The sequence below is a fragment of the Grus americana genome, chromosome 12, assembly GCF_028858705.1.
Source record: "Grus americana isolate bGruAme1 chromosome 12, bGruAme1.mat, whole genome shotgun sequence".
NCBI classification, from domain to species: Eukaryota; Metazoa; Chordata; class Aves; order Gruiformes; family Gruidae; genus Grus; species Grus americana.
In genome coordinates, this window is record NC_072863.1 from 3,548,936 (window position 1) to 3,561,136 (window position 12,201).

Below are 12,201 nucleotides of genomic sequence, written 5' to 3' on the forward strand. Positions count from 1 at the left end.
GCTCTGGGGGCCCCAGTACAGGAGAGACATGGAGCTGTTGGAGCGAGTCCAGAGGAGGCCACGAAGCTGATTGGAGGGATGGAGCACCTCTCCTATGAGGACAGGCTGAGAGAGTTGGGCTTGTTCAGCCTGGAGAAAAGGCGGCTCCAGGGAGATCTAATTGCGGCTTACCAGTACCTGAAGGGGCTACAGGAAAGATGGTGAGGGACTGTTCATCAGGGAGTGTAGTGACAGGACAAGGGGTAATGGGTTTAAGCTGAAGGAGGGGAGATTTAGATGAGATGTTAGAAAGAAATTCTTTACTGTTAGAGTGGTGAGGCCCTGGCACAGGTTGCCCAGAGAGGTTGTGGATGCCCCATCCCTGGAAGTGTTTAAGGCCAGGTTGGATGAGGCTTTGGGCAATGTGGTCTAGTGGAGGGTGTCCCTGCCTGTAGCAGGGGGTTGGAACTAGATGATCTTTAAGGTCCCTTCCAACCCAAACCATTCTACGATTCTATAAGAACAGCATTTCCCGTTGCTTCTGCCTTGGGAAGGAAGAACCTGGACATGTTCACAGCATGAACTAAGTGACAAAAGGAATATTTTACACTCTGATTCCTTTACTGTTCTCACCTAGTTCTAACTTATCCCCTTTAAATATAATTCTGTTCCACAGTTTTCTCCACCTGCTGTTTTCTAAAACTCGCACATGTCCCAGTCCCCATACACCCCCATTCTTCAGTTACACTCTCTAGCCACGTTTTACACTGCCAGTTCAAACTCTGTGCAGCATCCAACTTGCGTGCCTGCCTTCCTTTCTTTCTATGTCTTTTTTTTTTTTCTACAGGAAACAAATAAATGCATATATTGTCACAGAAATCTCTAAATCAGAAACCTGTTCAGTTTGGGTGTTTGCTTATTCTTTTAAAATATGTACCACACCCCAAGAAAATTTTAGCACTGTTAAAGACTTCCAAGTAAGTTAGATAAGTGTAATTGATCTTCTGTAATACTGCTGTCTGCAGTTGGTTCAGATCAACCAAAAAATCCAAAAGGCATTGCATAGATTGCTATGTCAGAAACAGAAACTGCTGCTCTCAGAAATTCTGATTTTTTTTCCAATAGAGACCCGCAGTTCCCAGGCCTGCTGTACAACCTGTTGTTTACATGCCTTGGCTCGATATTTAGTGGTGATTTTTCATGCTGTGTGTGCAAGTCTGGTGTGTAACCAGAGGTGGTGCATCATCACTGCTCTCGCAGGAGTTAGTCCTGGCCTTACAAGCCAGGTGAGGGACATCTGTGCGGCCCTCCCTTTCTCAAGTAGTTTATTTGTAATTGCACTGCAAAATCACATCTTGTACGAAGCCCCTTGGTAAAGGCCAGTTAGCTCTTAAGACCAGTTGCCACTGAATCATTTGGATGGACTTGACCCTTAATCAGGGTTTCTCATGTCATGGTAGAAACTGTGGATCAACTTTTCTTCTCATGTAAATCTGAAGTAAGTGCTTGGAGTAAGTGGAAGCCCTCTGTGTTGTTTCCCATTGAGATCAGAAGCTAATACATCGAAGGTATTCAGCATCGCTCAAGAAGTACTTTAAATTATGTTGTAATTACGGTCAATTCATTTCCCTTTGGAAGCTTGCCGTTAGATGGGCATGGTCTGGCAAGCTTCTCAGACAGTTAACAAGCAAATAAAACCCCCAACAGCCCCCTCCCCATGCTGCCATAAAGAGGTCTGTTCTGCAAGTGATGTGGAGCTGTGGAAAGCAGTCGTTCTGCTTCGAGCACGCCCTTGCGTGCAGCATTAGCCTTCACCTTTCTTTCACTGTTACTGGAGGAAGTAACTGATAGTGATCGACACGATTTCCTGGGCATAGTACATTCAGATTTTTATTATGATATTACCAGGACATATGTTTGTGGAAAGAAGATATATATATATCTATGTTTAGCCTCAGAATATAAACTCTGTAGAAAATAGTATATTGCCTGCATGAAACTGAAAATATGGGTGACATAGTGGGCAGGAATTGGGCCCAGCTTTGCTTACAAATCAGCTTGATGATGAGGCTGCAAAAGTTGTATTTTCACTGCTTTCACATACTGAATTTATTAGCTTCTTGAAATTGATTTTGGATGCCTTTCATTTGCCATTGGGCTGAAGTCAAAAGCAAAACAATGATATACCACATTTTGCTCACTCATCTTTTTATTGCCCAACTATTGTTATTGAGTAAAAGACATTCAGTGTGTTTCCCAAAGGAGACAGAAAGCACATTTCATTTTCTTTTTAATTGACGGAAGTTTAACTGAATGCAAGTCCTGCAATCCTCCACTTCAATATCCAGGTGGCAGTTATAAAGGGGTAGAGGGGATGGGGACTGGGATTCGGTTTAGATCAGGGCTGAGAGCAGAGGCCAGAAGGGCTGTCAAACTTGGTACTCTTTTATTTGCTTGGAAGGAACGGTGCAAAGTTAATATCGATGCAGTGCTATGAAAGTGTTCAAGTAGTTATCTCTGGGAAGGTAATGTGAACTCAGCAGTATCATTGCTTTGATCTTTGGTTAAAGTCTTACAAAACTAGATTGCTGTTTGATTGACAACCTTGTCAGAGAGTGAATGAAGACTGACACTCTAATATTGAAAACGCAGCGTTTACAAAACTTTAAGCCCGAGTTTTCTCATGACACTGCTTCTTTTGTGGAAGACTGAATTTCACATTTATTTTTAAATAAGTGTATACCTTGCTGGGTGCAGCTAAAACTTACGATTTTAGACTGCTGGCTCACAAATACTCCTTACCCTAATATTTGATGCAGATGTGTTTATAGCAACAGTACTGTCATAATGTATTTGAAGAAGTAGGAATTATTGTTTGAAGGCTTGAACGTGGTGGTATTTACCACAACTCAATACCAAATAATGATTGATCCGACATGTGGGTGATCGACGCAAAGATGGCAGGCTGCAGCTTGATTTGGGTAGTGTATCTGGCAGTTTCTGAGTGGGTCCGATATACAAGGGTTAAAAGGTTTGAACCATATAATCCTATCTTGAGAGGTTGTCTTCAGCTATTGCTTATTCCTTGAATTGTCCCCTTAATTCCCTCAAATGAACAGAGGCTACTAAAGGGAGAGTAAATTTGTGGAGTAGACTTCTTTCATGCCAGTAATCTGCTTAACTGCCAGCCCTCTTCCGGTCATATCTTATTTCTTTCTATCCAGATTTAAATGTCCTGAGTTTGAAGTCTACCTTACCTTCTCTGTTGCTTACATTTCTCAGGCAACCCCGGGCAGCCAGCTAGCTGTCAGTGGTGCTGCTTGAGCAGGCTGTTGGACAAAATGACCTCCAGAGGTCCCTTCCAACCTCAACCACTCTGCGATTCTGGTCATCTCCCAAATGATGGTCTGCTCTCCTGACACAGCCTTGATGCACTGACTCCCCATCAAACTTGCCCTTCTGCTTTGGGAAGTCTCTATCTTGGTCATGCCAGTACGGTTGCTTCCAGCCCGTGTCCAGCCTGCTGGTTAACGCCAGGGCAGGCTGTTCTCCAGCTTTCACCAGAGTGAAGCCTTGAGATGTCCACCTACCTATATTCTGTCCACCAAAGGCTGCACTCTAAAGTGTACTCTTCCACGCTTTCCTCAAATTCTTCTTTGAATCGGGCAAGATAATATATTTTGTTCAGCTAGCAAAAAAACCCTGCGGCCTTAAATAACTCCCACTCCTATTTTTATGTGAAATGACATTAACTGCCATGATTTAAGTAATGTGTAAGAATGAACCAGATTGTGTCTATTTCCACATCAAACTACCTTAAGCAAGGAAATGGCTCCCCAAAATAATCCTATATCATCCAGAGGTGTTAGTGAAGAGACTCTATTTATATGATGTAGTTTAAAAATAGGCATCCAAAAGATTTTCACAGAACGGGCTGATAAGCTGTGCTATAGGGCGTGGGAACTACTTAAATTGGCTTTACTGTCAAAGGCAGAGTTTTCTGAGGCTACATCATCAGTTTTTCCTGACCTTCTGATTTTTGATTTACTTCAGTGTTGCTAAATTCTGAATGCAGTCCTTTCCTTACCTCTCAGGTCATATATGTCTTACACGAATATGTGTGTGTATAGCAGTAAGTATCTACAGAAATATGCACAAACACTTGCAAACTGATATTTATGCAATACAGTATCGTATCTTTATCTGCTAAAGTATCCTTCATGAAAAACTATTAATTAAAAGCCCAGATTAAAGCCACTTTCATCAGCGATGCAGCTTTGCTGAATAAACCTTACATTTGGCCATGTTTTCAAAGTGGACATGTATAAGTCACGAGAATAATTACCATTTCATCATTTGAAGTCTGCGAATGAGTGATTCCAGAATGAAAAGCATATGTAGCTACACTGATTATGCAGAATAAATTATTTTCAAACCCCACATTTATATCAGTACATTTTTTATTGTGTGGAAAATGCATGTCCACAAAAAATAATGATCACCTAAATTTTGCTGTAAACATTTTTAAAATACATATCTGAAATTCCTTTTGGAAATGTCTGCAATCTGCTTCCATATTGCAACACATATGGTAAGAAAATCTTGCTTGCAAGCCAATGACTGTTTTTAAACAGTTTTCAAAATTGCACTGACTAATAGCTCATGTACAAAAGTTGGTATGTTTTGTATTTTATAACAAGCAGCTTAGCATTGTCTAAGCTACGACAAATTTCTCCCTAGATAATTTTTAATGTGTAATAGGATTCATTTAACTGTGCCTAATTCTTTTTATGTATGTAGGCACCAGTGGTATATTAGGAATACTTCTGAGTCATTCTAGTTCTGTCCTGCTCCTTCCTTCATTCTTTAGAGGCCTCTGTGGACAGAAAGGTTGTCGCTGTTGAAGGTGGTGTTCTTTGTTTTCCTTTCTCTCACTGCATGCACAAGTGTGTACATGGCACACAACGTAGATATTTAGGAACCTATTCTTTTGCTATGATTTTGATAAAGCATTTCTGGAACTTGTTGCATTTCGATTAAAGATTTACAGCTCTCCTTTTGCCTCAGACCTCATTTTTAAAGGCCAGAGGAGAAAAGAAACCCCAAACCATAAACATCTTAAGTGAAATATCCATAGTACCTTCAGTTAATGGTATTTCCTTAAAGCAGATAAGTTACTGAGCCTGCTTTTAAAACAAGAGTGTTAATTTACTGCTTCCTTTCATCTGTTGAAATAATTACTTTTCTTTTTTGCCTTCAATAGTTTGTTCTGGTCGTTAACATTTCTGTAAAATTAAGTTTGAAAGGTGCTTTTAATGTTCAGATAGACTGCAGTGCACATTTGACTGTTAAAATCAACCTACTTAAGGCAGAACTAATGTTTAACGCTCGCAGCTATTTGAAGTAGTTCACTGCCCAGTTTAATGGTGCTGCCAAGGGCAATGGTCACATTACTTGCTATTATATTTTGGGGGTTTGTTATGCTGGCAATAAAGACAATCCACAATATTTCTGAAAATGTTGGCTTAGATCTTAAAGACATCATTTTTCTACTAACAAGCTATAAACTGTAATTTCTTGGGGGGTAGCGGGCAAGAAACACTAACCTCTGCTCTTGGTCACGTACTCCATTTAGAAGTCGTAGTTGCATGCTACAATGTTAGTGCCGAATGACACTTCCTGCAAGCTCTGTTGAAAAAGACATAATAAAACTGTACAAAAACCACGGTGACGGTCAACTGCACCGGGAGAAGTGATCTCATATGGGAATTGGGTTTTTCATTTGGTATGGTATCAAGACAATTTTAAGACATCTGCACTGGTAGATGAAGAGTGACCCAGGGTAGCCCAGCCTGGCCTGGTGGAAACTTGGTGCAGGAGGCGAGAGGAGCACGGTGTGGAGACAACTTAGCTGCTGCATTGTGAACCATCTCAGTAGTGGTTGTAGCCTGACCATAGCTTCTGTTTCATTGCATGTTTTGTGCCTTTTGCTGGTTTAGTTGCTACGAATGTATGCTATGGATGTCTCTGTCATGCACTGTCCGCAGTATAAAAATGCTCCTCCAACCTTGCATTGAAAATAGACCTTCCCAATGCCTGAATCCACGTTAAACCATTCTGCTACTAACACTTCCTCAGTCTGTGGATTTTAGAATGTAGGTCAAATAAGATTATTTATGGGAATCTTCAGGCAAATAGAACAGAAGAAAATGTAACTAGTTCTTTGTGTAGTGGAGTTGATGGAAACCTTGCTCAAGCCTTCAACAAATCTGATGGGAAACACATCGTGTAGGACTGCCCCAAGTAACCACAACTGAATGAGTGAATAGAGCATATACGTCATATCTATTCCTGTGTGATGTCATGAATCTATAACAAAATGACTGCTTTTTCTTCTTTGATAAGCAGGAGCAGACAGAGAATTTAAAGATTAAACAATGCATCTTCTCAACCAGAAAAAAAAATATATATATTTACTAAATAGTGAGTAAAATTTTCCCCTTGGCTAGTCTGGTGCAATTTTACAAGCTTCAACAATGCTGAATGGATGTTATTGAGAAGTGAATTTGGCTCATTCTTTTTATGCTTTTAATAAATACCCAAGGGAAAGGCAGTTGTTCAAGGAAAATGAAATACAAATAAACATAGAATTTATTCTCAGTGGGCATTCTGGGGAACTTGGAGCTTGGGTTTTATGCCATGGTTTTTTTCCTGTTACTTGCAAGCAAAACTAAAATATTCATATAAGCTGTCAGTTCTCTAAAGTGAATTCATCCTTTTTAAAAAATAAAACTAAATATAGATTCAGTGGATAGAACAGAAACAATATGAAACATAACAAATGACATTTCTGCTCCAAAGTACATCATTGTAATGGACTATATTATTCTGGACTGTGGATATAAATGATTTTTTTTTCACAGCATCCTGTAACAATTCTGGAGACACGATCGTGCACAAAACATCATTTGTAATTATAGCAGTTTGCCATTTTCATCTGCTCCATGCTTATTTCTCATTTGATTGATAATCCGTGTATTTCAAGCTAACGAAGGCTCTTCATGCTGCCACTTAATAGAAGTTACCAGTTTTTACAACTTAAATTTCAGGACAACTTTGACATTTGCTGTTTGAAGGAAAAAGAAAAAAAAAATTACTTGCTTCACAGTGCATTTTTTCACATAGATTCCTAGAGTGCCACGGAGAAGTACAGTCAGTGGAGAACGTTTATTGGTATAAAGAAGAATTTAGACTATGGATTTAATTTCAGATTAATCATTGCCCAAACTTTAAAATAGTCCTTCAAAAACATCTGTGATTCCCCATGCAGTGTTCTGTGGAGGGTCAGAGGCACCTTTTTTGGATCCACAATTATTTCAATTACCAATTACTTGATTTTCTGTATTATTATCGTTTCTGACATTCTGACTCTGGAAAAAAATGTCACTTGCATAGTCTAATAGTTCTGGGTTTAAACAAATCATATAAAGAGACTTTTCATGGTTCTAGACAGCATATCCAACTTAGATACCTTTGTCAGAAAAAATGCAGATTGATTTTAAGTCAGTGTTTACTACTAGAGAGTATAAATCCAGACTTTATACATCATAAAAGCAAGAAGATACTTTACTGTTTGAGAACAACTGAGCTGCAGAGGTTCCACAGTACCTGAACAGAGTTTGGCTCTTGAAAAACATGTATTTTGTTTCATTTCTTAGAAGATATGTGGCAAAGTACCTTTCCAGGTAAGGTTCATGCTTCATTAATATTTTGATCCACTGCTTGTTTTTCATCGGCTACCCAGAAATAGCTTCGTCACCAGCTTCGTCACCTTGGGTTGCAGTAACCTCTGTGAAAACTTTAGAGCTCGAATGGCAGTGTTTACTGCATCAATACCTTTCAGAATTTTACAAAACTAGCTGATTAAATCTGATTTTAAATACTACTTTCAGTCTAGAACCCTGCCTTTTTAATAATCAATTAAAACATTGTTTCATTGTGTTTATTCAGCGCGTATAAAGCACTGCTTGACATGTATTAGACCTTACATAGCAGTACACAGCTGTAGCCCATCCAGCATTTTCCAAATGAGTTTGCACAAGGAATAAAAGATTGCCATCTGAGCAACACTGGAGGGAGACAAGAGCAGACAAAAGGCAGTTAAGTGCTACAAAAAAAGAAAAGACCCTGTTGAGATAGAAATTTCTGAGCAAATGCCTCAATTTCACAGGGAGATACTGTAGCAGGCAATGTACATTGATTTTAGCACATGAAGTACATTGCATTTGGGATTCATTAAGCTTCATTTTGTGCACTATCGTGAATGGGCATGTCAGCTACTCTCTCAAGCAATGCAGAGTTTCAAAGCAAGGAGGTAGAATAAACCAAAGTGAAAATATAATGTGCCCCGCAAAGAGAGTAAGCCAGTTTTAAAAGGAGAATGCTTTGGTTGCTAAAAGCTGTAAGTCACAATAGCAGTAATCAAACCCTAACATTTTTAAAGCATTTTATGCTTATAGAGTTTTTAATATGACTTACAAACAGCAGCAAGTTCAAGCTCCTGGCTGATCTGGTGGGAATCCCACCAGAAGGACAGACACTGTAATGGAGTGCAGAGCCTTATTTCTGTCTTTTGGAAGAAAATATGCAGACAACTGTTTGATACTTTTTAGTTATTCACTTTTTTACTGAAGTGTGAGCAAGGTATTTTTGGGTTTGGTCATGGCTGGTTTTCCAGCTTCTGTATTTGCAGTGGGAGGGTGCTTAAGATGGTGCTGTTTTCCCTGCAGAGCTCACCGTGGCACTTCACCGCTGCTCCAGGCGTCGGCTGCCAAATCTAGAAGCCACAGAAAGTGGCAGGTCCATGAAGCTGGGTTTTTCAGCCACTGACTAAATGCAAGGCTGGTTTGAAATCTGTTTGTGAATGTGTGAGAAGTCTGGAGTACTGTGTTTCAGTGTGATTTGGTTTGGTTTGTATTTTGGTTTTGGTTGAGAAGCATTTAAGTCCAAGAGATTTATCCAAAAATCTATTTAGTAGATTTTATTTAGTAACGATGATGCCAATGGCATTTTTTGTTTGTTTTAAAGTCTACTATAAATAGTAGTGATTTAGAGGCAAAAGGTTCATGAAGTTTCTCAAAGTTTTCCTAGAGTGATTGGTTCGTAATGCCAAATCACTAAAAGAATGGGATTGTACGTAGATATGGCTCTGTGAGGAAAAAAAAATTCAGAATCTTCATTGCTCAGTTCTCCAGCTTTTGTGCTTTGCCTTCAGCCGATATTAGGCTGTTACTAATGAAATTAGCCTAAGCAACAGGGCTTTACTGCCAAACTTAGCTATATGCCGCATTCCATAGCAGGGCATAACTTCATGCATCTTGCTGTTTCAAGTTGATGGCACCAGTGCAGGAGGTCTGGGGCAGAGAGAAGAGCAGAGGAAAACTGTTGACCAGTTGCTGGGAATTGTACTCCTGCCCTGTACTAGTAACCTGTTAGAGGAAGACATAGGACCCTACAAGTAGCCTCTTGTGGTTTAAATACTTAATTCAAAGCTTTTTTTTTTTTACAAGTGGTGTTTTGTCTCAGATGTGTATTGGGAGTCAGTGCTAAGGAGGTGGTCGCTGAAGGGGTGCTGTGCCTGTAAGGTGAGAGGCTTGGGTGATCTGAAGGAAGAATACAGTAGATTAATGTCAGATAGCTGCTGCTTTCTGCAGAACGTTTTCCTCTTTCTTTCCTTTCCCCGGTATTTGATCTTTTAAAAGAGATAAGTGACAGCAGTAGACTTAACAGTTATTAGGTTGCAAAGTAGTGGATGTGGACTACTTGGTGGTTAGCTTACATTTATACTCTGATCGCAGCTGCCATTTGGGTCAGAAAGAGTTTTCCCTTTTGATAGATTGGCTGTGTGCTAGGAAAACTTGTCTTTCCCCAGAGCATCATGTAATTATTTGGTGGCGAAGAGTTGTGCTACGTTGCTATGGACATGCGGCTCTCCACACTGAGAGCTGCTGTAATGCTGATATATGTGAGTCTAATCATTCTGTCACTAAGATGTAATATCGATACACCAGGACAACATTTCTGTCAGAGGGCCTATTACTTGCCCTCTTAGTTGAAGAGGGGAAGAGGATTGGGATAAGCCAAATTCTGACCATTGCTTAGCCCGAGAGAGACTGGGTTGCATTAGGGTTCAGTTCTTAACCTTTAATATCTGCAGGAGATACCAGCACTGTCTAAACGGTGGCACATAGGAGTGCTGCTGCACTCTGCGGGCTAAGCCCCAGGGTGGGAGGTGGGTGCACGTCTTGTTTTGTGCAGGACCCTGGTTGCTGCGGCAAGAGCCGGGCTGGCAGGCGGGCAGGAGGCAGGGGTGCTCGGCCCGGTCCCTCTGCCCGTGCTCTGGGACTAAAGGGTGGGCTGCGTGCAGCCTGGGACATCTGGGGAGCCAGTGCAAGGTTAAAGTTTCCTGTGGAAGTCTACAAACGGGGCTGAGTCCAGAGTCATACCGGTAATAGCTACAGCACAGAACTGCTACTCACCTGTATAATTAAAGCAGTTAGAAGGCAAATTAAAAAGGGATGAATTTCTAGTGCTTCTTGATAATCAGGGTTTATAAAATCAATGTGTAACTGAACTGAATTCGAATGCTAGGATATATGAGGAGAGTACTTTTTTTGTTGACATCTGAAGAATCGTAATTCATTCAGAAGGAAACTTTTAAGGCGATCATCTTTCTGGGTATATTTTCCTGTTAAGGCAATCATATTTCTCCTAGCAATCAGTTTTGAAAGTTGTCTTATTTCTACAGTGCAAAAATCGTGCTGGTGAACATCCCCCAATTGCACTCATAATTATTTCTGATTAAAAGTGCCCTGGCCTGACAGCACCAGGGAAATTAATAGGAGCAGCTTTCTACAAGTTTTAGAAGATGAGCAAAGACATACTCCCTCTTAAAATTATTTAAGCAGGTGCTGTGGGAAGCCATTGCTTTTATAAGGCTCTTCAGATGTTTACAGCAAAACATTTTTTCCCAGTGATTGAATTTTTCGAAGTACTAAAATACCATGGAGAAATATGTTTCCCACCAGTTTTATGGCTCCCTGGATGCATTCTATACAAACCTTGTATCTGCCTGGACACAAACACTCTATTGCAAAAAGATATCTTGCCATTTTAACAAGCTATACTGCTTTGAAAGGATACACTGCATCACCAGTGGGAATGTCAGTACCTTAAGAGTAATACTTCTTTAAGGGTACTATTTTATTAAAGCAGACCTCAGTAATTTGTTCCTGACTGTTATACACCCTTATTTTATTAAAGGTATTTTACATCTGTGGAGGAGATTACTACCACTCCTATTTTCTCCACTGCTTGGCTTTAATGGATGGTGTGGAATATAATATTTATTAAGCCTAAGCAGGGGAGGACATAATAGCAGAATTGTCCTTTATAACCTATTTTACACAGTTGTAAAATAAACCCTAATAAAGCAGGAATAATTATCCAGGAATATCCAGGAAATGGAGTACTCTGCCTGCTTCAAATATTTGGAAGACTTAACTGCTGGTTATACATGTACTTTAAGAAATTGAACTCAACAAGTAATAATATTGATATTAGTTTGGTACCATTTTAAAATGTACTCAGAGATGAAGTATCTTGTGTGTCATAATTACTATGTTAGGATAAATCATATAATACATAACTGTAATCTTTATATAGTATTAACTGTGTATAATCCTAAAGAAGACAAACAATTACAAAAATATTTGTAGTTACTAACTTGGCGGTTTAGAGTTCCTTTACCTTATTCTGATGCACTCAGAGTCCTGCAGCTGGTTCCCTGGCTGCCAGTCAGTTCTGCTGGTGATCACTGAGCTTTGATGTCAGGGAGTAACATCCATCCTTGTGCTCAATTCTGTATGCCTTTAGATTTGCTTGTGGCCAGAGAGGACTTGGGGTTTCTGCCTGGACCCCAGAAGGCAGTGAGTGTCTCAATTCCAGCCTGGTTTTGCTTGAGATTAGGAACACAGACTTTACACCTAGCATATGTACAGTCGATGTTTGAATAGTTCCCTGGATCAGGAAGACAACTTCAAATGAGCCTTTCCTGGTGGTACGTTTGCAGCTGTAGCAGGCAGGTGGAGTTTTTCAGGTGCAAAATGGGAACACAAGCATATGTGCCATACTGGTGAAAACTTGGTCCCACTGATCACAGCT

At 40.0% G+C, this 12,201-nt stretch overlaps 1 protein-coding gene across 4 annotated transcripts in view; it reads left to right on the forward strand.

Annotated features, from left to right (window-relative positions):
• DACH2 (dachshund family transcription factor 2) overlaps positions 1-12,201 on the forward strand; it is a 302,186-nt gene that overhangs the window by 263,868 nt on the left and 26,117 nt on the right. The window lies entirely within an intron of this gene.